The sequence below is a fragment of the Rhinoraja longicauda genome, chromosome 18, assembly GCF_053455715.1.
Source record: "Rhinoraja longicauda isolate Sanriku21f chromosome 18, sRhiLon1.1, whole genome shotgun sequence".
NCBI lineage: Eukaryota > Metazoa > Chordata > Chondrichthyes > Rajiformes > Arhynchobatidae > Rhinoraja > Rhinoraja longicauda.
In genome coordinates, this window is record NC_135970.1 from 11,381,090 (window position 1) to 11,408,237 (window position 27,148).

The 27,148-nt window shown below is 43.3% G+C and overlaps 1 protein-coding gene across 2 annotated transcripts in view; it reads right to left on the minus strand.

Annotated features, from left to right (window-relative positions):
* chrm4a (cholinergic receptor, muscarinic 4a) overlaps positions 1 to 27,148 on the minus strand; it is a 99,247-nt gene that overhangs the window by 27,391 nt on the left and 44,708 nt on the right. The window lies entirely within an intron of this gene.

The window sequence follows — 27,148 nt, forward strand, 5'->3', positions numbered from 1 at the left end:
AGGGAAAATATGTATAAAACAATAATCAAGTAAATGTGGAGTACACAAAGGTCCATTGTTGGCTGTGGGATAGGTTATAAAGAGTTATACAGATAGTGCTATCTGGAGAGATGCTGCCTGTCCTGTTTAGTTACTCCAGCATTTTGTGTCTATCTTCGGTGTAAACTAGCATCTGCAGTCCCTTCCTACACACTTCTAACATGGTCTTTCAGGTTCGAGGATGACATGCTTCCACTGTGGCTCTATGGTTGGCCAATGAGGCCAATGTGGGACCTTCAAACTCCCACATTGAATGGGGCAGGAGGGATGGATAATCTGGGAGATGGTACGTTTCTTGTAGTATTTTTGTGGGTTTCCATATAATCCTGACAAAGGGATATAAGGTTCTAAGTGCCATCTCAATGCATCTGAGCACTGCCGATAACGACAGTACCATCCCCCGCGTAACAAATATCCTGCAGGGATCGTGGGGGAAGAAAGATTTCATTATGGCAATTAATACTATTCAACACACTTAGATGCAAACATATTCCACAACAGTGTAGCAAAGGGTCTCGACCCAAAACGTCATCCACCTATTTACTTTCTTTGTCTCGCCTCCCCCGACATCAGTCTGAAGAAGGGTCTCGACCCGAAACATCACCCATTCCTTCTCTCCAGAGATGCTGGCTGACCTGCTGAGTTACTCCAGCATTTTGTGATATATTTCACAACAGTTGTCAGTTCAGACCCTTTAATTCATGACACAGTGATACTAATCGGACATTACATGGTCGGGGAATACTCCAAAGTTTAGTCACTGCACCCAATGGGGTTACTGAGAAGTCCTAACAATTGTTGTTAGAACAATTGTCATTTCGATTCACCTGTTTGTGTTTTTCATGGCCTCATTCTTCGACAAACCTGCCAACACTAAAGGCAGTTTACAGGACCAACTAAACTGCACATATTTGGGCATTGGATGAAAATGGCATACTTGTAAAGGTCATAAATGATAGGAGTAGAATTAGGCCATTTGGCCCCCTCAAGCCTATTGCTCCATGCAATCATGGCTGATCTATCTCTCCCTCCTAACCCCATTCTCCTGCCTTCTCCCCATAACCTCTGACACCTGTACTCATTAAGACCTATACTATACTAGGTCCTATACTAATGGTTGTGGGGAGACTGTGTAAGTTGCAGAAGGGCAACACCAGAGGTCAGAATCAACCTTAGATTGTTGGAGCTATGAGACCGTTGCAGTACTTGCAGTGCCACTGCAAGGCCCTTTTTATTTCCCACTCCCATGTAATCATGTTAGTATATCTCTGCTGCCTATCCTGGAATCAAAGAACAGGTTGGAGATTCAAGGATTCACCCTGGAGCAGACTGAGAATTCAGGGATTCATTGAGGAATGGACTGAGGATTTGAGGATTCATTCTTGAATGGCCAACGGTTCAAAAATGGAACATTAGAATGGAATGAAGATTCAGGGATTCACCCTGGAATGGACTGAGACAAGAGGATTTCCATATCCATCTTAGAAACGGTGAATTAAAAAGATTTTGAGACGGCAAGCATCCAGACTATCAAGGAAGAGATAAGCTTTCAAGACATATTTCTATCAAGACAGGGTGAAACATAATTTCATTTGCATCTTTATCTTGGAATGAATTCAACATCGATCAATGTTTAGTTATAACTCATGGCTAGATCAGAGGTGGACGAGGCTTTGATGTGAATCATGCTGAAATAATTTGCACACAGCATGCAAGATAGGAAAAAGAGGGAAGCCCAATTTATCAAAACAAATTCTCTATCCTTGAGTAAATATCAGATTGTATATAGAATAACAGATGCCAGCTGCAAGGATGTAATTCAATTATATGTTTTGGATAACAATATCAGCTAAAGCTTGAGTGATTTATTAGCGTCAGTGGAACACAGGGAACTGAAGTACTGCCTAGCAACTTTAGGTCAGATGCATGGTTATTCTTTTAGAAAAATGATCTATTATTTACAGGCAAGTGCCAGGTTTGTGAGTTTTATGTACGTGGTAGGGGAGGTCAAAAGTAATGATGCTGAGGAAGAGGAGACACGTGGACAATGAAATAAACAAAGCGGGGAATATTTGGAGAAGTAGCATTGTCGCATATCCGAGCATGTTGGACACTAGTGCTGTGTGCAGTAAAATGGGAAGGTGCTGAACTTTTCCCACAAAACTCATTATTCAATAAGTGCAACATTACAGTCGATATTCCTGCAAATTCCTCCATTGCAGTCAATCCGTGTGGCCCCTTAACATTTCTGATATCTCACGTCTCGTTGATATTCTCTAGTCAAAGTAACTGTCCTGGGTGTCCTTTCAGTTGGAATCAATATGAAAAACATCATTTTATCAGAATACTGAGTCTCACTAAACCCCTGCTGTAGGCCAATGCTGACCAACCATCCTCTGCTCTGTATCATGGGTTTGCCACTGTCTTTTATGCTAGATTTAAGTCTGGGCCCTAAGCACTTGTAAACATAAAACTAACCGATACACATGCGTAAGATGTACATGTCTGAGCATACACATGAGCCGAGACATTAATACACCGTTACCTGCACCCTCCACCTCAGATTCACACACACATGAACATATGCAAACACCCTCCAAACACACAATCACTCACAACTGCAACACATGCATGCACACACACTCTCTCTTTCCTTATCTCTCTCAGATGCACATACATACTCATAATCTCTCTCTCTCTCTCTCTCTCACACACACACAAAGGGACCATCTATACAACCACAAACACACTCAAATCCAATGCATGTGCAGCCTAATATAAATATATTTATACAAATACAGAAACAAACCCGCACCTATACAGCACCCCTTAACCCTCCCACTAACACCAATGCACACAAACCCGCACCTATACAGCACCCCTTAACCCTCCCACTAACACCAATGCACACAATCATACATAGATACAGATGCACATGTTCACATACTCACCTCACCCATCATAAATATTCACATACTGCATCTACATAAAACACCAACCTGACCTTATCGATTTCCATCTACAATCACGTATTGTTGCACACCTCGTCTGATAAGAAATGCAGAGAGCAATTTTTCCCCCAATCAAAAATTGGGTTTTGGGTCATTGGGATAGTGCGGATTTATTTTTTTAACCAACATAGCCTGTGGCTATTTTTGGAGGCAGAGCTTTGATGATTAATTGCAGACAACTTTAAATTTCTTTGGGATGGTTAATTAATGTTCTGGGCACTATTAATGGGACAGGAAGGGCTGACAGGCTATCCATCATGCAGATTTTCCTTTCTTTCAGCGTTGCAGATGGCCCTGGACTTAAAGCAGTTTATCTTAGTCGTCTTGTTGGAGCGGAATTGTTACATTGAGGGAAACCTTGAAACCCCTGCTTACACAAACCTGCTCTCACATTCAAGTTGGTGTGGATTAAAGACCTTGATGGTAAGACTAGGCCAAAGTTAACACTTCACCTGAAAAGGATGAAGACAGAATCACCACTCAGTAAAACCCAACAGTATGAGCACTGTATGCTCCAATTCTAGGTAAATCCTCCCCCCCTCCTGGTCTGGCCCTCCTTCTACCCCCCCCTCTCTTTCCTGAATGCATACCAGTTACTCACCCTCCTCCCCTCCCCCCCTCCCCCCCCCCCCCTACCCTCCCCCCCCCCCACCACCCCTGCTCCCCCTCTACCTGTAATCCTTTCTCTGTCCTCACCTTTCACACCTATAATTATCTCCCTATCTCTCACTTTTTTTTGTCTTTTCATCCCTGGCATTTATACAACCCATCTGCCAATCCAATACCCTCCTCCTATCCACCTGTGACTTCTCTGTTCTCGTCCCACCTCTGCGTCTCTTCCAGCTTTCTGCCCCCTTTCTGCAATCAGTCTGAAAAAGAGTTCCGACCTGAAACGACACCTACCCATGTTTTCCAGAGATGCTGCCTGACCTGTTGAGTTACTCCAGCACTTTGATTTATTCAGAGTAATGTAAAATTGGGCTACTGATTTGTTATCACCGGTTTAATATTATTGCAGAAATACAAATTAACTTTGAATTTCAGGGATAGATTTGGTAATCTCTATTGTAATATTCCTTTCAAATCCAAGAATCATTTTGATAAATCTGCAACTCCCAACAAAGTCAAATAATAACCCAAGGCTTTAATATTTTGCTTTGTACGTTATTCACAAGCCCCAAGGAGCATTGCAGAATTTTTAAAAGCAAACATTATTTTCTATAATCTAATCAGCAGATGATGTTGTAAACGTTTCAACCCGGAGTTTGCCAGTGTTTCATATAGATTATCTAAAAGATGAATTAGACTGTCTCTAATCTGTTGGTGCTTACATTATACTGCTTTAATTGCACTGGGCTGTATAGGACAGTATACCACTATATGGTAGTTTTAGAGATACAGCGTGGAAACAGGCCCTTCGGCCCATCGAGTCCGCGCCGACCACCTACACACACTAGGGACAATTTTACACATACACCAAGCCAATTAACCTACAAGCCTGTAGGTCTTTGGCTTATTCTTGCTTGCATCTCCTTTACTTCACTTGAACAGAGAAAACCCCCCACTATAATTTGAGGAAGGACATCCTTGTAATTGAGGCAGTGCAGCGTAGGTTTACGAGATTGATCCCTGGGATGGCGGGACTGTCATATGAGGAAAGATTGAAAAGACTAGGCTTGTATTCACTGGAGTTTAGAAGGATGAGAGGGGATCTTATAGAGACATATAAAATTATAAAAGGACTGGACAAGCTAGATGTAGGAAATTTTTTCCCAATGTTGGGCGAGTCCAGAACCAGGGGCCACAGTCTTAGATTAAGGGGAGGCCATTTAAAACCGAGGTGAGAAGGAACTTTTTCACCCAGAGTTGTGAATTTGTGGAATTCTCTGCCACAGAGGGCAGTGGAGGCCAAATCACTGGATGAATTTAAGAGAGAGTTAGATACAGCTCTGGGGGCTAGTGGAATCAAGGGATATGGGGAGAAGTTGGGCACAGGTTACTGATTGTGGATGATCAGCCATGATCACAATGAATGGCGGTGCTGGCTCGAAGGGCCGAATGGCCTCCTCCTGCACCTATTTTCTATGTCTATGTCTATAAATGGTACCCCCTGCCGTTTACATTTTTCCCTCCAATTCTGAAAAGGCCCAGCAACTGCCTTCCAGGGGATGGATGGACGCCAGTGGGGATGGTAGGTGGGGATGTGTTGGGGAGGACAAAACAGAACAACTGAGTCTGGCTTTGTAACCAGCTGTGGGTGGAAAATTGTTTAGTTTAGTTTGAAGATACTGCATGGAAACAGGCCCATCGGCCCAACGCGTCTGCACCCACCAGTGACCCCTGCACATTAACACCATCCTACACACACTAGGGACAATTTACACTTATACCAAGCCAATTAACCTGCAAGCCTCTACATCTTTGAAGTGTGGGAAGAAACCGAAGATCTCAGAGAAAACCCACGCAGTTCACGGGGAGAACGTACAAACTCCGTACAGACGGCAGCCACAGTCAGGATCGAACCCGGGTCTCCGGCACTGCAAGCGCTGTAAGGCAGCAACTCTACCGCTGCGCCACCTTGCCGCCCTTCAATATTTATCTGAAAATATTATATATCTGTAATATAGCAGGTTGTATGTGGTGGATTGTGCTGCCATTGTAAAGGATGCAGGTCTGCAATCAGTCTTAGCATCGAAACTGGCTACCTGGACATAACTTTACTATTCTTTATCTCAGCCCTTATCCTTGTCCACCTTTATCACTGTTAATAATCCAAAGCTGGCCTGCCTGTCACTGGTAATAATCAAACAACCTCCCACTTAGAATTGGCACTGATAAATGGGAGGTTTATTTAGGTGCCTTCATGACCTGAGATTGGTTGGTGTAAGAAGTCTTAAGAATATCAGGTCTTTATGGATTTGTTTGATGGTATGGCTTCAGTGATGGTTTGGAGAGACTTTGTTAGGAGGCACTGGACCTAAGGTTAAGTGGTGGGATGAGTGATCAGGAAATTGAAGATGTGGGAAGTGTTTTGATGGCATTGCATAATAGGGCGGGTGGTAAGTGGGAATGTATCTTGGAGGGGAAGGATGGTGAACTATTGTTGGAATTTTGGTAGACTGTTGGGAAAGGTTTGCTGGGTAATATTGGAGACATTAGAAGAGTGTGAATTGCTCTTGAGAAATTTCTGATCTGAAATCATTGGTGTAGTATTTCCTAAGATCACTTGGCAAATAACTACTAGCATCTAATTCTGGCTTCTTGCTCATTGTAGAATTGAATCACTCTAACATTGACCACGGTGCCTTGAGCTACCAAGGCTCTAAGCTTAGAATTTCCATCTTAAACCTTTCCACCTCTGCTTTTTTACTCTTTAAAACCTTGCACATTGGTCAAGCTTTGACCATCTGCTCCAGTATTTGCCTTAATGGCTTGGCCTGACTTGTGGTCCTATTTTTGTAATGCATTTGCAAATGTTTTGCTATGTTAAATGTACTATGTAATTGAAAAGTGCAGCGTCAGAACCAGGGCAGATTAAGGTAAGATTTCATATGAGTAAGAAGGAACTGCAGATGCTGGTTAAAATGGAAGATAAACACAAAAAGCTGGTGTAACTCAGTGGGATAGGCAGCATCTCTGGAGAGAAGGAATGGGTGATGTTTCGGGTCGAGACCCTTCTTGTCTACGGTTTCATATAAGATGAGTATGATATGCTTGTTTCATGTGGGCTAGTTGGTATGAGGTATTGAGGTATTGAATCTAAGATTGGATGGTGCTCGGAATGGATTGGTTGGCGAAGGGTTAAAACCTTTTTGTAGTCTGGTGAATGTCTGGGGAGACCGTTGCCAAGGTGACGGCCTTGCCACTGTACAATATGATGGATCTGTTGCAGTGTGTAAAAGAGCTCGGCGTTCCTGAAGTATCTCAGCTTTCCTCTGAGAGCGAGTGTCATATCTAAAATGCAGCACCTCAATTTCCTCAAGGAACCGCAGATACTGTTTAAAACACAGAAAGACACAAGGTGCTGGAGTAACTCAGCAGGCCAGGCAGCCTCTCTAGAAAACACGGACAGGTGACAGTTCTGGACGAGCCCCTTCTTCACGCTTCATAATCTGAAACGTCACTGACTCATGTTCTCCGCAGGTACTGCTTGACCTGCTGAGTTACTCCAGCACTCTGTGTCCTTTCCCCTAGTTTGTGTTCCTCTGCCCAAGCCCCGTTATCCCACTCCCCAGTCCATTCTCCCCTTTAGTTGATGCCGAACCCCTCGCGGCCTTCTGAGCAACACCTTTAAATATTTATTGCAATGTCAGTATAAGGAGCAGCCACTCCTTAAACACAACATCAGCGGGGGCAGGTGAGATCAGCATGTGTCTGGGAATTTGGGGGCTAGTTTGCCTGTGATTGTGTGCCTCCTGTTAGTCCTTCGAGAACAGGGCTGGCAATACTTCTGCAGCTCATAACGTCACCTACTCTTGAAGCAGAAACGCTTCTCTGGGGTTTTGCTGCTGAATATAACTTGGCCAGTTGACGTATTACTTTTTGTATCCTCGGGTTCCTTATGTGTTGTTAGTTGGTCAATTTGAAACAAGATTAACTTTACGATTAGGAAATTAAATCCTGCAGGCTTTGAATCCAATGATTTTTTTCTAACAGAATGCCTACACCACTTGCAAACAATCAACAGTTGATCCAAAGTCTTTTTTGTTAGTTCTGGGGGTTATTAGTCCTGGATTTGTTCCAGCATCTGGGATTCATCATTTATTTACACAGGGAGCTATTAAGGTGTCACTTGTTCTTGGAGTGGTTGTTCGACAGTGGGGATGTGGTGCCCCCCACTGGAGACCTTGTTCATACCAGGAGTGACCACAAGGCGGAGAAAACTGAGTGAACAACTGGTGAACTTCAGAAAAGGAGCCTTTGAAGGGCATTTCTGGAGAACAACACTCAGAGAACAAGCAATTTAGATCAACAAACATTTAATCACTGGGGAGAAAAAATACCCTTTCAACAGCATCTTTGTTAAATTTATAACCTGACGTTAACATAGCACATTTAACTTAACCTTTAAACGTCCCCATAAGCACATCAGAGTCAGGAGCAGGGATAAGCCATAGAGCCCCTCAGGCTCACTCTGCGATGGCGATTCTTTGAATACTTTCAATGATTCAGCCTCGACAAATCTCCATGTGGAGAATTCCAAACATTAGCGACCTCTGAGAGAATAATTTTCTTCTCTCCTCTATCTTTTTCGAGGATAGCACTACTTGGTTTTAGATTCTACCACGAGTAGAAACAACCATTTAGCACCCACCCTGCCAAGCCATTTCAGAATATTTTCTGCTTCAATAACTTTCTCTCTCATTCTTCTAAACTCCAATGAATTTAGACACAACTTGTTCAATCTTTTCTCATGGTGATCTCTCATCCAAATCGACAAGTGAATCTTTCTGAAGTATCTAAATGCAACTATATTGCTTCTTACGCAAGAAGTCCAAAACTCCAGGAGTAGACAATATTCCAGGTGTGGTCTCAGATATGCCTGAGTTGTTGCAGCAAGACATTCTTGCATTGATTCTCAGTACCCCTTGCAATAAACACCAATATCCCATTTGCCTTTGGAATTACTTGTTGTCCTTGCATCCTAACTCTCTGATTCAGTGTGTAGGCAGGAACTGTAGATGCTGGTTTAAATCGAAGATAGACACAAAATGCTGCAGTAACTCAGTGGGACAGGCAGCATCTCTGGAGAGAAAGAATGGGTGACGCTTTGGGTCGAGACCCTTCAGTCCGAAGAAGGGTCTCGACCCGAAAGATCACCCATTTCTTCTCTCCAGAGATGCTGCCTGTCCCGCTGAGTTACTCCAGCATTTTGTGTTTATCTCTGTGATTCATGTACCCAGATCCTTCTGTACCTCACCATTCTAGACTCTCTGTCCATTTAGACAGTACTCTACTTTTCTTTTTGTTCCTTCCAAAATGGTAACCCTCACAGTTCCCACCTGTATTGGAGGATGGAAAAGTGGAATAGCTTTCACTTGGTACAAATGATATTAAACTAAATCACTTAATCAGGTGAACTTAAACGCTGCCTGACGCCATTTGAAGAAAAGGAAGGGAATTGTTGGTTTCCTGACCGCTATTATTCAAAAAGCAAGCAAGCAAGTTAATTGGTTATTTATCTCATTACTGTGCACAAAACCACCCTGACAACAGCAACTGCACTTTGAAGTTATTGGCTTGGGATGATCTGAAGATTTGAAAGATGCCAATGTAATTATCAATTACTTATTTGCTATGTACAGAAGGAGGCCTTTCAGTCCATTGGGTCCATGTCAATTCCCTGCAATCCTGTCCCATCTCCTTTCTCTTTATACCCAGGCAGACCCACATGCGGCATGTGTTGTTTCATCTCAGTTTATGGCCTGATCTTTCTTAGATAATAAGCGCCTGTGATTCTTCAATCTATTCATTGTAACAACATTGTAGCATATTTAATTCGAGAAAGGACAACTATTCTGCTGTTATTATATATCTCTCAAATCATTTATCTTTAAAATAAAATGAAACAAAATTATGGCTGTCCCTTACTAATATTTTTTTAATCTACAAAGAGTTCCACTGGATTTGAAGGCAATACAACTCTACAAGCATTTATCTATCAACTGTTTGACAGCTGCTCGGTGAAGTGGAACAGGGTTTGGCTCGATTTGAACACCACAGTTGCAGAGAATGTAGAATTCCCTCCCTCGTAATGGTTTGGATTAATTACTTTGGGGTCTTTTTTGGCAAGATGTACAAGTAAGGAGGTTAATGATGTCCATTTGATTGATTTTTTTTTCTTTCCCAGTTCTTCTGAAACAGTAACTGTTTCTCTCTTCACAGACCCCACCTAACCGATGTCAACTTCTCTACATCACCAGATGTCAACTTCTCTACATTGGCGAGACCAAACGCAGGCTCGGGGCGATCATTTCGCTCAAAACCTTCGCTCAGTCCGCCTTACCCAACCTGATCTCCCAGTGGCTGAGCACGTCAACTCCCCCTCCCACTCCCAGTCTGACCTTTCTGTCATGGGCCTCCTCCAGTGCCATAGTGAAGCCCACCGGAAATTGGAGGAACAGCACCTCATATTTCGCTTGGGCAGCTTACAGCCCAGCGGTATGAGCATTGACTTCTCCGACTTTAGATAGTTCCTCTGTCCCTCTCTTCCCCTCCCCCTTCCCAGTTCTCCCACTGTCTCCACCTATATCCTTTCTTTGTCCCACCCCCCTGACATCAGTTTGAAGAAGGGTCTCGACCCGAAACGTCACCCATTCCCTCTCTCCTAGATGCTGCCTGACCTGCTGAGTTACTCCAGCATTTTGTGATACCTTCAATGTTGATTGTTACAAGCCTTTTCAATTTTTATTTCAGATTTCCACCACATGCAATTTCTTTGATTTGTTTCAGGTTAAATGAGGTTTGGTTTTTATATCAACCATGAACTAATTAAGTTGTTGAGGCCCAAAGTGTTCAATGGTCAAGCCCTGTTCTCACATTCACAACAGGCCCCACATCCTTAATTCCCTGCAGCTTTCTCTTGAGCCAAGTATGAATGAGGATAACTCCATTTCCTTGCAGTCCTACCAGAATTCAGTAAGTCTTTGGAGCGACTGGCCTGAAGTTAACATGGAGTTTGATCCATTTTGACTTGATTCTTTCAAGTATGTTATGAACAACACTACCCGGAGGCAAGGTGGCGCTGCAGTAGAGTTGGTGCCTTACAGCACTTGCAGTGCCATAGATGCGAGTTCGATCCCGAATACGGGTGCTGTCCATACGGAGTTTGTACGTTCTTCCCATGACCGCGTGGGTTTTCTCCGAGACCTTCTGTTTCCTCCCACACTCCAAAGACGTACAGGTTTGTAGGTTTATTGGCTTGGGTTTGTATATTTAGTATAAGTGTACATTGTCCCAAGTCTGTGTAGGATAGTGCTAATGTGTGGGGATCGCTGGTCGGCGTGGAGTCGGTGGGCCGAAGGGCCTGTTTCCACACTGTACCTCTAAATTTAAAAACTAAACCAAATATTAAGCTGGAGACTTAGGCTGTAATCACATTGCACTACTGATTGGAGTTCTTGCTATTGTAATCTGCTAATTTCATATGAGATATTAAACCAAGCCTCCATTTGCCCTCTCATGTGGGCACTAAAGACTCCTTGGCACCAATCAAAGAAGATCCTGGTATTCTGGATAATGTTTATCCCTCATTCAATAACAGAATTATCTGCAGTCTCTGGCAAATTACCCTCAAGATGTCTTCTCCTATGCTGAGCACTGACCAGCGGTTGGAACAACAAGAAGCATGAGAACAAAGACTGGGAGCTAATGGCATCTGCGGCACTCTAGATGAAAGGATCTCCTTTGTAAAACGTACCCCTGCTAAGAGTGGATTTTCCTTTGGTGCTGACATCTGTCATTACTAATTTACAGTAACATGCTAACACAGATTTAATGCAGTTAGTGAACACTTAAATGGACACACAAGATGTTATCAGTGATTAATTTTAGCACAGAGTAACCATCTGCACTGAATCAGTTATATCTTGTTGTCTCTGTATACAGTATATATGCAGATATGTATACAGTATAATACAGTATATATGCAGATATGTATACAGTATATATGCACCTGCTTTTAGAAGTGCCATAAGGAAGGTAACGGAAGTGGTCCACAAACTCTATCCATATACATTGGCCTGGGACCGCCTCTGTCCTGATTGGGTATCCTACATATACAAATGATGCAGCAAAATACATTTTTGATTGATTTAACTTGATCGGAGAATGGTTACAGCAGTGAGTAGGAGGCCATTTGGCCCATCATTTTCATGCCAGCTTTCTAACAAAATGACTCTCTAATTTCACCACTCGGCCCCTTCTCCGTAGCTTGGCAATTCTTTCTTCTGCATGTATTTAACCAATTCCCTCCTGAAGACCAGAACGGAACCTGCCATCATTAGTTTATCATTGTGGCACGTACCAAGATACAGTGGAAAGCTTGCTTGCTGGCTATGCAGTCAAATCAGACTGGACACCTGTACAGTTTAAGCCATATACAATATAAAGAGAAAAATACCAGATTGTAGAATATAACATTACAGTTTTGTAGGGAAAGTTACAGTAAAATGGCAGATTAAAAAAGTGCAAGAGCAGCAATTAAGTAGATAGGGAGATCGGACTCTATCCATAGCATCTGATAACAGCAGGAAGGAAGCTCTTCCTGAATCTGATCGTCGGTGCTTTCAGGCTTTTGCATCTTTTGCTTGATGGGGAGAAGAGACAAAGGGAATGATCAGGATGTAAATGGTCATTGATGATGTTGGGTGCTTCCCCAAGGCAGTGTGAAGTGTGGAAGGGAGCTTGTGTGAAAGACTGGGCTACATTTACAACTCTCTGCAATTTCTTGAGGTCGGGCCGAGTAGTTGCCAAACCAAGCTGAGATGCCTCCCAATAGGATGTTTTCAATGGTGCATCTGTAAAAGTAGGTAAGAGATGTTGGAGACGTGCCAAATGGCGGAAGAAGCAGAGGTGTGGGTGTGTTTTTGGCCAAAACCAGAATAGTGTTTATTCTTGACCAAAACACAAAGTGAATCAGACTGGAAAAAGGTCCAGACCTGGGCTGCACAGTGGGCAAGCAGTAGGAGAGTTGCTGCCTTATAGCGCCAGGCACCTGGGTTCGATCCTGACTATGGGTGCTGTCTGTATGGAAGTTTGTTTGTTCTTCCTGTGACCGTATGGGTTTTCTCCAGGTGCTCTGGTTTCCTCCCACACTCCAAAGACGTGCAGGTATTTAGGATAATTGACTTTGGTCAAAATTGTCAATTGTCCCTGGTTTGTAGGATAGTGCTAGTGTATGGGGTGATCACTTGTTGGCGCAGACTCGGTGGGCCGAAGGGCCTGTTTCTGCACTGCATCTCTGAAGTCTAAAGTCTAACATGGAATGTTGTGACTTCTAGGTGTGAAATGGGCCCATGTAGGGTTGCCAACTGTCCCGTATTAGCCGGGACATCCCGTATTTTGGGCTAAATTGGTTGTCCTGTACGGGACTGCCCTTGTCCCGTATTAGGCCCGGGGGACACTGTAGACATGGATGCTGTAGGCCCCAACACTGTAGGCCTCGACACTTTAGGCCCCGACGCTGTAGGTCCCGACAGTTTAGGTCCCGACACTCTAGGTTTCCGACATTTTAGCTCCGGTCCGGAGGCCCGGGCACCGCCTAACGGAGGTTGCATAGCAACCCGCCTCCCGGCCTGGGCGGCCACCATTGGTGGAGCGGGAGCACGTGGCCGCTGGCTGGGTGACGTCATGTGGGGCGCGGGGCGGTGACTTCACCTTGTCCCTTATTTGGGATTGAGGTAGTTGGCACCTGGTCTAAAAAATATACTCAACCACCTGACCTGCCTTGTGATAGAAATATCTGCTGCCCTGGACAGTTCTGCCAAAGCTTTGTCAGACGTCCATTTGGAACCTGTGGAGTTTCATGGCCATCTATAAGTTCTGCAATCATTCAGCCTTTCCTGGCTAAATGTGTGTAATATCAGAAATAGGAATTTCTGTGACCCAAGACACTAGAGCCTTAAATGCAACCTAACATCCCAAAGAAAGAAGGCACATTTTACACCCCTGAGTATTTCTCCACGTTTAAAGTTACAGACTGAAGGACAGCAGGGTGGCGAAGTGTTTGATCTACTGCCTTACAGCGCCAGAGACCCGGGTTCGATCCTGACTACGGGTGCTTGTCTGTACGGAATTTGTACATTCTCCCTGTGACCTGTGTGGGTTTTCCGCAAGATCTTTGGTTTCCTCCCACACTCCAAAGACGTACACGTTTGCAGGTTCATTGACTTGGTATAAGTGTTAAATTGTCCCTCGTGTGTGTCAGGTAGTGTTAATATGTGGGGATCGCTGGTCGGCGCAGTCTCGGTGGGCCGAAGGGCCTGTTTCTGCGCTGTATCTCTAAACTAAACTACAAACTGCACGAGTTGTAAATGTGCTTATGCCATAACCTGCCCTGATGGTTAAGATTTTTCAACCGCTTTTGAAAAACAGACTTCTCTAATGCATTTAAACGAAAGACTATTTCAGCCTTATTGTTTGGTTCGTGTTTTCATTGTTTAATAGCATATCATTGTGTGTGGAACCTCAGTACCCATATTATTCAAAGCCATGAATTCTAGGAAAATATGTACATTCCTTTGAAACTGTTGCTACTTATTTCATCTCAGATAATGGTTGAACTTACAGACGCTTAGCGATTTACGCAAGAGTTATGTTCGGTAAACCTCACGTAAGTCAGGTTTCACGTAAGTCGGATACACCTAGACGACTACTTTACACGTGTAAATTTGATAACGGGCATTTCATGCCACATTAGTCAGGCTTCATTTACAGCTAGTATTAATCTCAGGGTCGATATTCGAAAACATTGCACAGAGGCTTGCTGGCTGCCAAGTGGTGGTGCGGCATCTCGGGTCCTTCCACTGCTGGACATGGGGGAGCAGGGTGTGGTGGAGACACCCCTCAAAATAAGGGAAGGGATTCCATGCCAGTGGGCCACGTGAGTGGCAAGGGTGGGGGGGCAATTTTGCGTAATTGGTGTGTATTGAATATCTGTGTTGAATGTATGTATAGCCTCCGAGAATGTCGGATGGAGTTTTGGAAGGACCGTTTGATTTGATACTCAAGTGAAACCTAGAACTACAACCTTTGGATCGAAGTGCTACCGCAGCGGATTAAATCAAAGATTCAGAGAAACGTAGAAAATAGGAACAGGAGTAGAATATTTGACCCTTTGATTCTGCTCTGCCGTACAGTGCAACCATGACTGATGCTCAATCTCAATACAATGTTCTCATTCTCTCCCCAAAGCCCTCGATGCCTTTTGTGTCCAGAAATCTGTCATTTCTTCAACTGCATTCAGTGATGTGTCTCCACTGCCTCTGTGGTTGAGATTTGCACAGGCTCACTACATGAGTGAAGGAAATCCCCCTCCTCTCAGTCCTGTGATTCGCTCCACACTTTCCAGCCTACAGAAAAATTCTCACTCCATTCAATCTATCCAGCTCTGACAGGATCTCTATGAACAGTTGGGAATCTAACGCATCGCTGAGTTTCCACTCTCTGGAGAATTATAATTTAGCTTAATGTGACGCATATATTTATCATTTTTATTGCGGTATCTTCTGGCATGAGGAAGTCAAATTAACACCACCAATGCACACGATGCAAGTTTCCAAAACTACGATTTGTTATAATTCAGCAGTTGCACCGATTTCCCTCTAGCTGAGCCCTTTATGATTTTTATTAACATTCATTACTTCAACAAGTATTCACGTTTTGAAAATCAAAGAAAGAAGGGGGTTAATACATTAAAAAAATCTCCCCAGTGTATTCCTCACCACTTTGTAACAAGAGTGACACTCAATCCCTTTTGGGCTCCAAAATGAAGGGAAATTCCCAGATGCATCTCTCCAAACACACGACTTATGTCACAGGAACAGTCAAAGACAAACAGGAAAACTGGCTTTTTTTGAGATGATGCTTCTGCCATCCAAGTAGCCATATGATACTACAATAATGAAACCGTTTACTAATCGCGGCAATCAATTGTTACCAATTAATCCACAATTAATCCAAATGTTAGGCAAGGCAAACTCCTTGCAGGAACACTTTGTGTCCCATAAGCCCAATATTAACCATTCATTCACAGCATGCACAGGTATATCACATTTTCAGCTTACTTGTACACTGTAGTACAACATATTACTTCCTTTTTAAAAAAAAATTTTTTATTTAAGTTTTAACAGAACTCATACATTATACACATTTCATAGTAAACAATAATAATAACTACCTTATAAATTCGATTATACACTTATTGTTCTGTATTTTCTCCCCTCCCCCACCCCCCTCCCCCCCCCCAGTTAAAAAGAAGGAAAAAGAAAAAGCAGAAGAAAGATAGAAAGAGAGAAACCTGGAGTCCCGAGGGAGTCACTTCCGAGTAATTTCTTATTAAATTCTTATTAGAGGTAACAAAACCATCCTGAATTTAAATACTTCCAATTCTTAATCCTAGCTTTAAAATGAATGGGTTCCACACCTTCAAGAAGAAGTCGTATCCATTTCTCAGATTATACGTTGCTTTTTCTAATGGGATACAACTCCGCATTTCTGCATACCATCTTTCAAATCTTATTTCATTTTGATCTTTCCAAGTGACCGCTACACATTTTTTTGCTACTGCTAATGCTATTTTTAAAAATCTTTCCTGATATTTATCTAAAATTAGCTTTGGTATTATTCCTTTTGTGTCTCCCAACAAAAACAACCTTGAATCCATTGGTATGATCTTATTCATCAATTGTTCCAAAAACTTTTTTAGGTCTTTCCAAAAAGGAGTTACCTTCTGACATGCCCATGTAGAGTGTAAAAAAGTACCCACGTCTTGGTTGCATCTAAAACAAATTTCAGATGAGTTTGGTTTAAAATTACTTCCTGAAACAAACCTCTTTCATTTGCATTTTAATGATCCAATGCTACCTTCATTTCCCCAGTGGATCTGTCCGTGGATTTAAAAACTAAGTCACTGAAATAGTTTCCCACAGGCTCCATGAAATACAAGCTGCGTGCTTTGCTTTTATGAGACGAGGTGAAATTAAAGTACTTTGTTGCATTGGGTTAGATATCATTCAGAAACAGTTGCCTAGAAATTGGATTGCTGCCCTAATATGTGGTGCATTAATGCCAAATCAAGGCCCCTGCTAAACTTAAAGACTCCTTAAAAAAATAAATTTTCACAAAGCAATCAGCAATGATTTATTGCCCATTCCTGAAGAAGGTGGTGGAGAGCTACCTTCTTAAACTGATGTGGACCTTTCAGTGCAGATGCTAGAAGTCTGTATTGAAAATAGTAAAGGTTGGAAACAGTTGTGGTATTATGAGCTTCAACTTTGTGCAGGAAGGAACTGCAGATGTTGGTTTATACCGAAGATAGACACAAAATGCTGGAATACCAGCGGGACAGGAAGCAGTCTGAGCTTCAACTTTGCTGCCCAGGCCAAAGTTTAATCGTTAATAATTCAGCCTTCAGTCTAATTGACGCCAGACATTAAAGGGGATGAAATGGTTTGAGGTTAGTTGTACTGTGGTAAAACATCAGTCATAATTGCATTGAATTGCAGTGTAGGTGCAAGGGGCTGAATGGTCTACTCTTGTTACTATTCTTATGATGTCCTCTTTAGAATTGGGTAATGCTTTCAGAGAAGCCCCCCCCACCCCCCAAAAATAAACCTCCTTTCCGATATATTTATTCACAAAATGCTGGAGTAACTCAGCAGGTCAGGCAGCATCTCAGGAGAGAAGAAATGGGTGACGTTTCGGGTTGAGACCCTTCTTCAGACTGCTTTACGACCTCTCGCTCCTCCTTTCCGATATAATTAAGCGGCTGGGACAGCATGGACTGTGCACGAGTCTGGCGGCAGGTTTCACTGGAGGTGAAGGCCATTCAGTGGTGAATCTAACTCTCACAATCTGAATGGTCTTTCATCTCGTACTTCATCCCCTGCCAATCCAAAGAAGCCCCACCTGCCCTAGGGAGGTTGTCCTCAGGGGCATCCTGGAAGAGATAGTGAGTTCTTATTGGTGTGCGTCTGGCAAAATCAACTGCTTGTCGCTCTTCGGAAGATCTGAGTTGAGCAGCAGTGTGACTGGTGGAGTTGCTGCCACACAGCTCCAGTGGTTGGGGTGTAACCCTGCTCTCCGACACTGCTGTTGTGGAGTTTACACGTTCTCCCGTTAACAAAGTGCTCCGGTTTCCTCCCGCATTCCCAAAGATATGTGGGTTGGTGGGTTAACTGGCCACAGCAAATTGACTCTAGGCTGCAGGTGAGTGCTGGAAACTGGGGAATTGATGTTAATGTGGGAGAATAAAATAGTGTTGACGTAAGTGGGTACACGATCGCTGGTGCAAATCTGGGGGGACAGGAGGGCTTGTTTCCATGCTGTATGACTCACTTTGACTTCTCCCATCTGCCCTATGAACTCAGTTGCCCTCTCCGCAGATGGTGCTCAGCCTCTTGAGTATTTGCAGACATTTCTGTATTTTTATCATCACAATATTATCTGCTCTGATTAACATTCCTAATTTCATCAGCTCGCTCGCTGTGCTCTTTATATTTCACCCAGGCAGTCAACCAGAGCCAGGGGACCATGTCAGGACACAAAGCTTCAAGTCTGTGCCCAGTCACTCCATGCTTACCACAAACTAATTACATTTACAGGCTTTTAAACCTCAGCCTCAATTTGTTACTGAGAATATAGTTCTGGATTAAATACTGCAACAGAACCTGGGTTGAATTTCCATGTTTATTAATAGAACCTGATTACATTGTATGGAGTCTCTCCCTGTATCACTAACACATACTTAATCTCTGTCTTGGAAGGAGGCCAGCAATGGTAATGGCTGTAGTAACCAGCGAAGTGGCAGCCAATGGGCTGTTTGTCTTGTATGGTTGAGGATTAGTAGGGTTTCTGGAGAAGCATCCAAACCCATTGGGCAAGTCAGCTCCAAGCCCCTGGTCTCCACTGACTGGGACTGCTGGGAGCCAGGTTCCAAATTGGCACCTTCTGATTTAGAAGCATGGCAGCCAAAGGCTTGCTCGATGCCTGAATTACAGTCACATCATAGCCCAGCAAACCTGCCTGAGCTTCCATGCAGAGGCCCAGCTCAGCACAGCCAAGGTGAGGGAGAAATAAGAATCACTGGAAGGATGGACAGATAAAGCACATTTGGCCTTCGGTGCCCAGTCAAGGGGTCAAGTTTCTTCATCTCTTCACAGATGAGGCCAATTCACTGGATGAATTTAAAAGAGAGTTAGATAGAGCTCTCAGGGCTAGTGGAATCAAGGGATATGGGAGAAGGCAGGCACAGATTATTGATTGTGGATGATCAGCCATGATCACAATGAATGGCGGTGCTGGCTCGAAGGGCCAAATGGCCTCCTCCTGCACCTATTTTCTATGTTTCTATGCCTGATCTGTTGAGTGCAACCAGCACTTAATGTTTTTACGTAAGAAGGAACTGCAGAAGCTGGTTTAAACCGAAGATAGGCACAAAATGGTGGAGTAACTCAACGGGACGGGCAGCATCTCTGGAGAGGAATGGGTGACGTTTCGGGTAACGTTCGGGTGATGTTTCGACCCTGAAACATCACCCATTCCTTCTCTCCAGAGATGCTGCCTGTCCCGCTGAGTTACTGCAGCTTTTTGTGTCTATCTTACTGTTTTTATTTTAGATTTCTAGCATCTGCATTTTTTTTGCATTTTCAGTCAGGTGCTATGTCATTGTTGCCTGATTTGTACTGAACCAACTTCATGTTCATTACCCTGAGCTCCACAGCAATCTCTCGCAGTCTGTCCAGCTATGGATTAAGCCCAAGTCCTGTTTCTGATGGTTCTTTGAAGGACATTTCTCTCCTTTATCATATTATTGTCCAGGCATCATTCTGGAAGTGTCACGACCCTCAATGCTTTCTCTTCTGTCAGTCACTCCATAACCTCCACAGCCTACACAGCAATCTACAATGTGCTTCATAATCCACTCCAGATACAAACCCGTGAATGGGAGACATGAATTAATCATTAATATGAATATTATGGGATTATTTCAGACATTTTTCTCTTAGTTACTACATTATTGCCACTTTCATTTCACTGCACATCGTGTATGTGTATGTGACAAATAAATTTGACTTGACTTGACTTGACTATCTGAGTAGGCAGTTAAAGTAAACAATGTGACCTGAAGCATGTGTTTCATGATCAAATCTTGTCGAGTGTTGTAGTAACGTTCAAGCACATTTAGCACAAAGCATTTGTTTCCACCTGATTGCGCATTTGTGCTGTTAAATTAATCGTAGGTGCAGTGCATCCATCCGCAGATCACCAATAAAAACTAATTTTAGGAGTTCGAACTGACTTAAACAAGCCTGTAATGTCTGTTTACAGGTAGACCTTGGATATGCAAGACTCCACTTTCAATAACAGATGCAAAGCACAGAAGTTCATGTGGGCATGCTCAATTTATTCAATCCTGAGAAATTCAGACACATGACATCACTACTTCCTATCATGCCTTGACTTATTTCTATAACATATTCAAATCAATCACACGGTCAGTGACAAGTTTGCACAAGTTTATTTTTGATTGTGTGAAATTATATTATGATGAGAGGGAAGTTTCCTTTTTGCAAATCTTGTGGCATCTACATTTTCCCGATTGCTATGAAACAGGGGCGGCACTGTGGTGCAGCGGTAGAGTTGCTGCCTTACACAGTCGATCCTGACTGTGGGTGCTGTCTGTACGGAGTTTGTATGTTCTCCCTGTGACCACATGGGTTTTCCTCTGGGTGCTCCGGTTTTCCCCCACACTGCAAAGACATGCAGATTTGTAGGTTCATTGGCTTTGCTAAAATTGTAAATTGTCCCTTGTGTGTAGGATAGTGCAAGTGTACGGGGTGATTGCTGGTCGGCCTGGACTCGGTGGGCCGAAGGGCCTGTTTCCATGCTGGTTCTCTAAAGTCTAAAGCTGTGATTTTTAGATTTTTTGGATTTAGAGATACAGCGCAGAAACAGGCCCTTCGGCCCACCGGGTCTGCGCCGCCCAGCGATCCACGCACATGAACACTATCCTACACCCACTAGGGACAATTTTTTACATTTGCCCAGCCAATTAACCTACAAACCTGTACGGCTTTGGAGTGTGGGAGGAAACCGAAGATCTCGGAGAAAACCCACTCAGGTCACGGGGAGAACGTACAAACTCCGTACAGTACAGCACCCGTAGTCAGGATCGAACCTGAGTCTCCGGCGCTGCATTCGCTGTAAAGCAGCAACTCTACCACTGCGCCACCGTGCCACCGTGCCACAGAATAACCACGGCGCATTGGGAAATCTATGACATGGGAAAGCTGAGGTGTTGCCTTTAGCAATTTGATTTAAACTCACCCTGATACCAGGATACACAGTCTTGTACAGTTGCAGAAATGTTCATAGCAAAGTAGCATATTCTCTCCGGGACAGGTGCGAATGAGAGGTTCTTGAGTGACCATGAATGGTACCTCTGCATTATCCATGCACATTGTTGCACCAATTTCAGTTCTGAATGCGGAAAAGCGCATGGAACATGCTGATGATAGTACTAGATGCACAAATGATGATGAGAAAATGCCACCCTTGCTTGGTTAAATTGCACCCGCAGGTGCTGGGTTTATTTCACCAAGGGTGGGTTTTTCACTTCCATTGGGGAGAAATGCTTCACGACATGTGCCAAATCTCCTTAATGCAAATCTGGCATATGAATGTGGTTATTTACTATGCACAATTATTTTTCTGGAAATGTTTTAATTAAGTTGAATTTTGAACGTAGCTCCAACAGCTCGTGTCAGCGCAATGGCGCTAATGGCAGAGGTGCTGCCTCACACCTCCAGCAACCTGGTACTCTCTGTGTGGAGTTTACATGTTCCCCATGTGATCACCCAGGATTTTCCCTCGGGGGTAGAATCTAGAGAGGGAGGGAGTTGATACAAACTTGGGGAGAAGAATATGAGTTAGAATAGAATGAGTGTAAAAACAGGTGCCTAAAGGTCAGCGCAGTCTTGGTCCTATTTAGTTTAGTTAAGTTTAGTTTATAGATACAGCGCGGAAACAGGCCCTTCGGCCCATCGAGTCCGCACCGACCATCAATCCCCACACACTAACGCTATCCTACACACGAGGGACAATTTACAATTTTAACTGAAGCCAAACATGTACATCTTTCATTCTGGAGTGTGGGAGGAAACCGGAGCACTCGGGGAAAATCCACACGGTCACAGGGAGAACGTACAAACTCTGTACAGACAGCACCTGTAGTCAGGATAGGACCCGGGTCTCTGGTACTGCTACACCACTGTGCTGCCCATAGTTGATGGGAACTTGGGGAGAATAACATGAGAGTAGAATTAGTGCAAATAACAGGTACCTAATGGTCGGTGAAGACTTGGACCTATTTCTGTGCAGTATCTCTCTATGACAACAAATATTTATGGGATCAACAAGGGATGATGTTGCAGGGTTGGGAGAGGAGGGCCAACCAGCAGAGTAGCAGTCAATGGGCTGTTTGTCTTGTATGGTTGAGGATTAGTAGGGTTTCTGGAGAAGCATCCAAACCCATTGGGCAAGTCAGCTCCAAGCCCTGCTCTCCACTGACTGGGACTGCTGGGAGCCAGGTTCCAAATTGGCACCTTCTGATTTAGAAGCAAGGAAGCCAAAGGCTTGCTTGATGCCTGAACTACAGTCACATCATAGCCCAGCAAACCTGCCTGAGCTTCCATGCAGAGGCCCAGCTGAGCACAGCCAAGGTGAGGGAGAAATATGAATCACTGGAAGGATGGACGGAGAAAGCACATTTGGCCTTTAGTGCCCAGTCAAGGGGTCAATGATGTGAAGCGTTAAGTTTCTTCATCTCTTCACAGACAAGATTCGTAAGCAACTTGCTGTGCATTCTCAACAGCACCTTTTTCTTCTTGACCGTAATTTTTACCATCGTCTTGTCATTTGGTGCCAGTATCTGGCTTGCTCTTTACTCTTATTTACTGCTCTTCAAACCGAAGCTCATGCTTCTGGGATAAAATGAACCATCACACATCATTTAACTTCTGCTACTGCAGTGGGACTGAGTAATTAATGAAGGTTAATTCCAGTAATTCCAGTTGTTGTGCCATTTGAAAGCTCCATTTAACTGGATAGATTGGTGCACCATTGAGCAAATGAATAAGAACAAAGCATTTAATTAGATGTTATTATTTGGGTAATAAACATTTACAACAGAGAAATAAGCAATACAGGCTTGATGATCCCAGTACTTTGTAAATACTTGAGATTAGCACATATTGATGGTGTTACTGAGTGTAACACACCAAAGAAGGATTAACTGCAGGTCTTATCATACCTGGGGTCTGTACCAGCTGAGTTCCTCGTCTCACTGATGTTGTTGTAAGGGAACACAGAATAGAGCCAAGCACTAAGAAATACAGATAAAACTGGAAAGTACACAAAGTAATTTTTGGCTCAGCATTCTACAGCCTTCACATCCTATGTATATGCAGGCATATGGACAAATCTATTTGGCCCATTGATTTCCCAAACACACAAAACAGTACAATATGGTGCATTCACAGACTGTAGTGTACTATTTTATTGATGGCAATTTTTTTAAGGATTTGTCCAAGCCTTTATCGTCTCCTCTAATTATTTTCATTGTTTGTATTTTGCTGGGCCATTTTTTAAAAACCCCTCTAGTTCTTAGGGTAGCACTGCGGTGCAGCGGTAGAGTTGCTGCCTTACGTTGCCAGAGACCCGGGTTTCATCCTGACTGCAGGTCCTATCTGTACGGAGTTAGTACATTAGTACATTCTCTCTGTGACCATGTGGGTTTTCACCAGGTGCTCCGGTTTCCTCCCACATTCCAAAGACATGCAGGTTTTTAGGTTAATTTCATTCTGTACATTGCCCTTCGTGTGTGGGATAGGACTAGTGTACAGGTGATTGCTGGTCAGCGCGAACCCGGTGTTTCACTACAACCAAAACAACTTTAATCATTTGTCCTTATTCAAGGTGAGTTTTCCAATTAATTCTGTGAGCTTGAAATTTAATTGTGTGCTCAGAGAAGGTTATTAACTTTCTGCACAGCTCTGAAGCATGGATATTCATCCTCTTGAGGGAACTGCAATTACACAGCAGGATGAGTAAATGGAGTCAAGTCCACAAGACATTTAACTGATAGGGTCATAGAATCGTAGAACTATACAGCACTTTAACAGGCCCTTTGTCCCATCTTGTCCGTACTGACCAAGTGCCCATCCAACTTAGTCCCATTTGGCCTTGTTTGACCCATGTCTCTCGAAACGATTCCTGTCCATAAACCTGTCCAAATGTCTTTTGAATGCTGTTATCGTACCAGCCTCAACCACTTCATCCAGCAGCTCATTCCATATACCCCAGCACCCTTTGTGTGAAAATGTTTAAAAGGGCGATAGGGTCAAAATAAAACAGAAAATGTTGAAATGCTTGGGAGCCCATTAAGACCCCAGTCAGAAACAGAAATAACATTCTGATGGAGACACTAACACTTTGTCTCTCCACAGAAGCTGCCCGACAGACTGCGAACTTCCAGGTATTTACTTTTTATTTCAGCTATCCAGCATCTGCAGTATATCGAGCAGGTAGGGCCATATTCACATGACTACTAGTAAGGAGGCAAATTCGCATCTTACCAAGTGAGATGCAGTACATCTATGAGCCTTCATTGATGAGCACAGTGGAAGGCATGTGTTGACAAGTAGGCAGGACTTCTCCACAAAGCAACTGCTAAGCAGAATGAATTGAGAAATTAGGCACAAATCAGTGAGCCGGAGAGTGAATCTCATTGACTTTGGACAAATGAGATACAGTATGGAAACAGGTCCTTCGGCCCACTGACTACCCCATACACTAGTACTATCTATGGGCAATTTACAATTTTACCGAAGTTCATTAATCTACAAACCTGTACGTCTTTGGAGTAGGGAGGATACAATATAAAGGGTTTTACATTTAGTGCAAGATAAAGTCCGCTTAAAGAAAGTTTGAAGGTCTCCAATGAGGTAGATGGGGGGTGAGATAGCAATATGAAGGGATGTTGAATGTTTATCTTCATAGCAAAGATAGAGACAAAATTCAACAGGTTTAACAGCATTCTGCAGTCTGAAGAAGGGTTCCGACCCGAAACTTCACCTATCATGTTCTCCAGAGATGCTGCCTGTCCTGCTGAGTTGCTCCAGCATTTTGTGTCTTTTTATGGTGTATACCAGCATCTGCAGTTCCTTGTTATTATATCTTCATGGCAAGTGGATTTGAATAGAGGAGAAAGGATGACTTGACAATTAGATAAATACTTTGTGAGACCATACGTTGGGAGTATTGTGTGCAATTTTGGTCTTACCTTAAAGAAATAAAGGACATATTTGTCACCGAGGGAATGCAGCAAATATTCACCAGCTTGGCTCCTGTGATGTGGAGAGATTAGGTTGACTTGATTTGCAAGGTTGACTTGATTTGCAAGGTTGACTCAAAGAATGTGAGAAGATCTAATTGAAACTTGCTAAATTCTGACAGGGCTGGACAGACTGGATGTGGTTTCCCCAGGTTGGGATATCTAGGATGAGGGTTGCAGTCTCAATATACAGAGACTTAGATGTAAGAGTGGGAGAAACTTCTTTACTGAGTGGCCGGTGAGCTTTGGAGTCCTTTATTACAGATGTGTAGGACGGAACTGCAGATGATGCCGGTTTAAACCAAAGATAGACACAAAAAGCTGGAGCAACTCAGCGGGACAGGCACCATCTGTGGAGAGAAGGAATGGGTGACGTTTCGGGTCGAGACCCTTCTTCGCTGACCCATGATGTCACATGAGAGGCACAAGCCAAACTGCTGAATACATGTCAGGCAATAGATTCTAGATGCAGAAGGCATCAAGGCGGTATGGGGAGAGAGAGAAAATGTGACACAAATGATCTACCATGTTTAGATAGTGTTAGAAAATAACTGCAGATGCTGGTACTTCTTCAGTCTGAAGAAGGGTCTTGACCCGAAACATCGCCCATTCCTTCTCTCCTGAGATGCTGCCTGACCTGCTGAGTTACTCCAACATTTTGTGAATAAATACCATGTTTAGATTGAGAGATTGAGCAGGGTTGGAAGGCTGAATGGCCAACACCTGCTAATCTTACGTTTCAAAGTGAAATATTTGGCAAAATCAACTTATAATATGCATCGGTTAAGTTAACACAACCAATTAGTCTGTGCATAATATTACGATGTTGTAACCGGTTCACACAGAGCTTTGGTATGCAATTGTTAGAAGATATGTTCTCATTCACTTGTGATCTGACCAGATGTGTAAAATATGTTGTAATATTTGAGTGTAAAGTGGAACGCGAAATTTCTTAGATCCAAGTCCTGCTTTTGGGAAGCACGAGATTGATGCTGCAACATAAAAAAACAGAAAGAAGTGAACGTGGGGTTATAAATAAAAGGCCAATTACAAACACGTCATTGAAATTGGCCAATAGAGTTTCAGATGATGAGAAATGACTTGAAACCAGGTACAACTGGCCAAAGTAGTCCGTCCAAAAGTGGCAAGAGGGATTGAAATCCATAACATTTCTTTTTGTTGCAATGATGAATAGAGCCTTGATATACCTTGATATACCGTAAAATAGATTCAGAGTAACTCGTCCTCTATTTGCTACCTGATTTAATGAATTAATAGCTTGCATCTTTCTGTGGTAGACACAAAATGCTGGAGTAACTCAACGGGTCAGACAATAGACAATAGACATTAGACAATAGACAATAGGTGCAGAAGTAGACCATTCGGCCCTTCGAGCCAGCACCACCATTCAATGTGATCATGGCTGATCATTCTCAATCAGTACCCCGTGTCTGCCTTCTCCCCATACCCCCTGGCTCCGCTATCCTTAACAGCTCTAGCTAGCTCTTTCTTGAATGCATTCAGAGTACTGGCCTCCACTGCCTTCTGAGGCAGAGAATTCCACAGATTTACAACTCTCTGACTGAAAATGTTTTTCCTCATCTCTGTTCTATATGGCCTACCCCTTATTCTTAAACTGTGGCCCCTGGTTCTGGACTCCCCCAACATTGGGAACATGTTTCCTGCCTCTAACGTGTCCAACCCCTTAATAATCTTATATGTTTCAATAAGATCCCCTCTCATCCTTCTAAATTCCAGTGTATACAAGCCTAGTCGCTCCAGTCTTTCAACATACGACAGTCCCGCCACTCCGGGAATTAACCTAGTAAACCTACGCTGCACGCCCTCAATAGCAAGAATATCCTTCCTCAAATTTGGAGACCAAAACTGCACACAGTACTCCAGGTGCGGTCTCACTAGGGCCCTGTACAACTGTAGAAGGACCTCTTTGCTCCTATACTCAACTCCTCTTGTTATGAAGGAC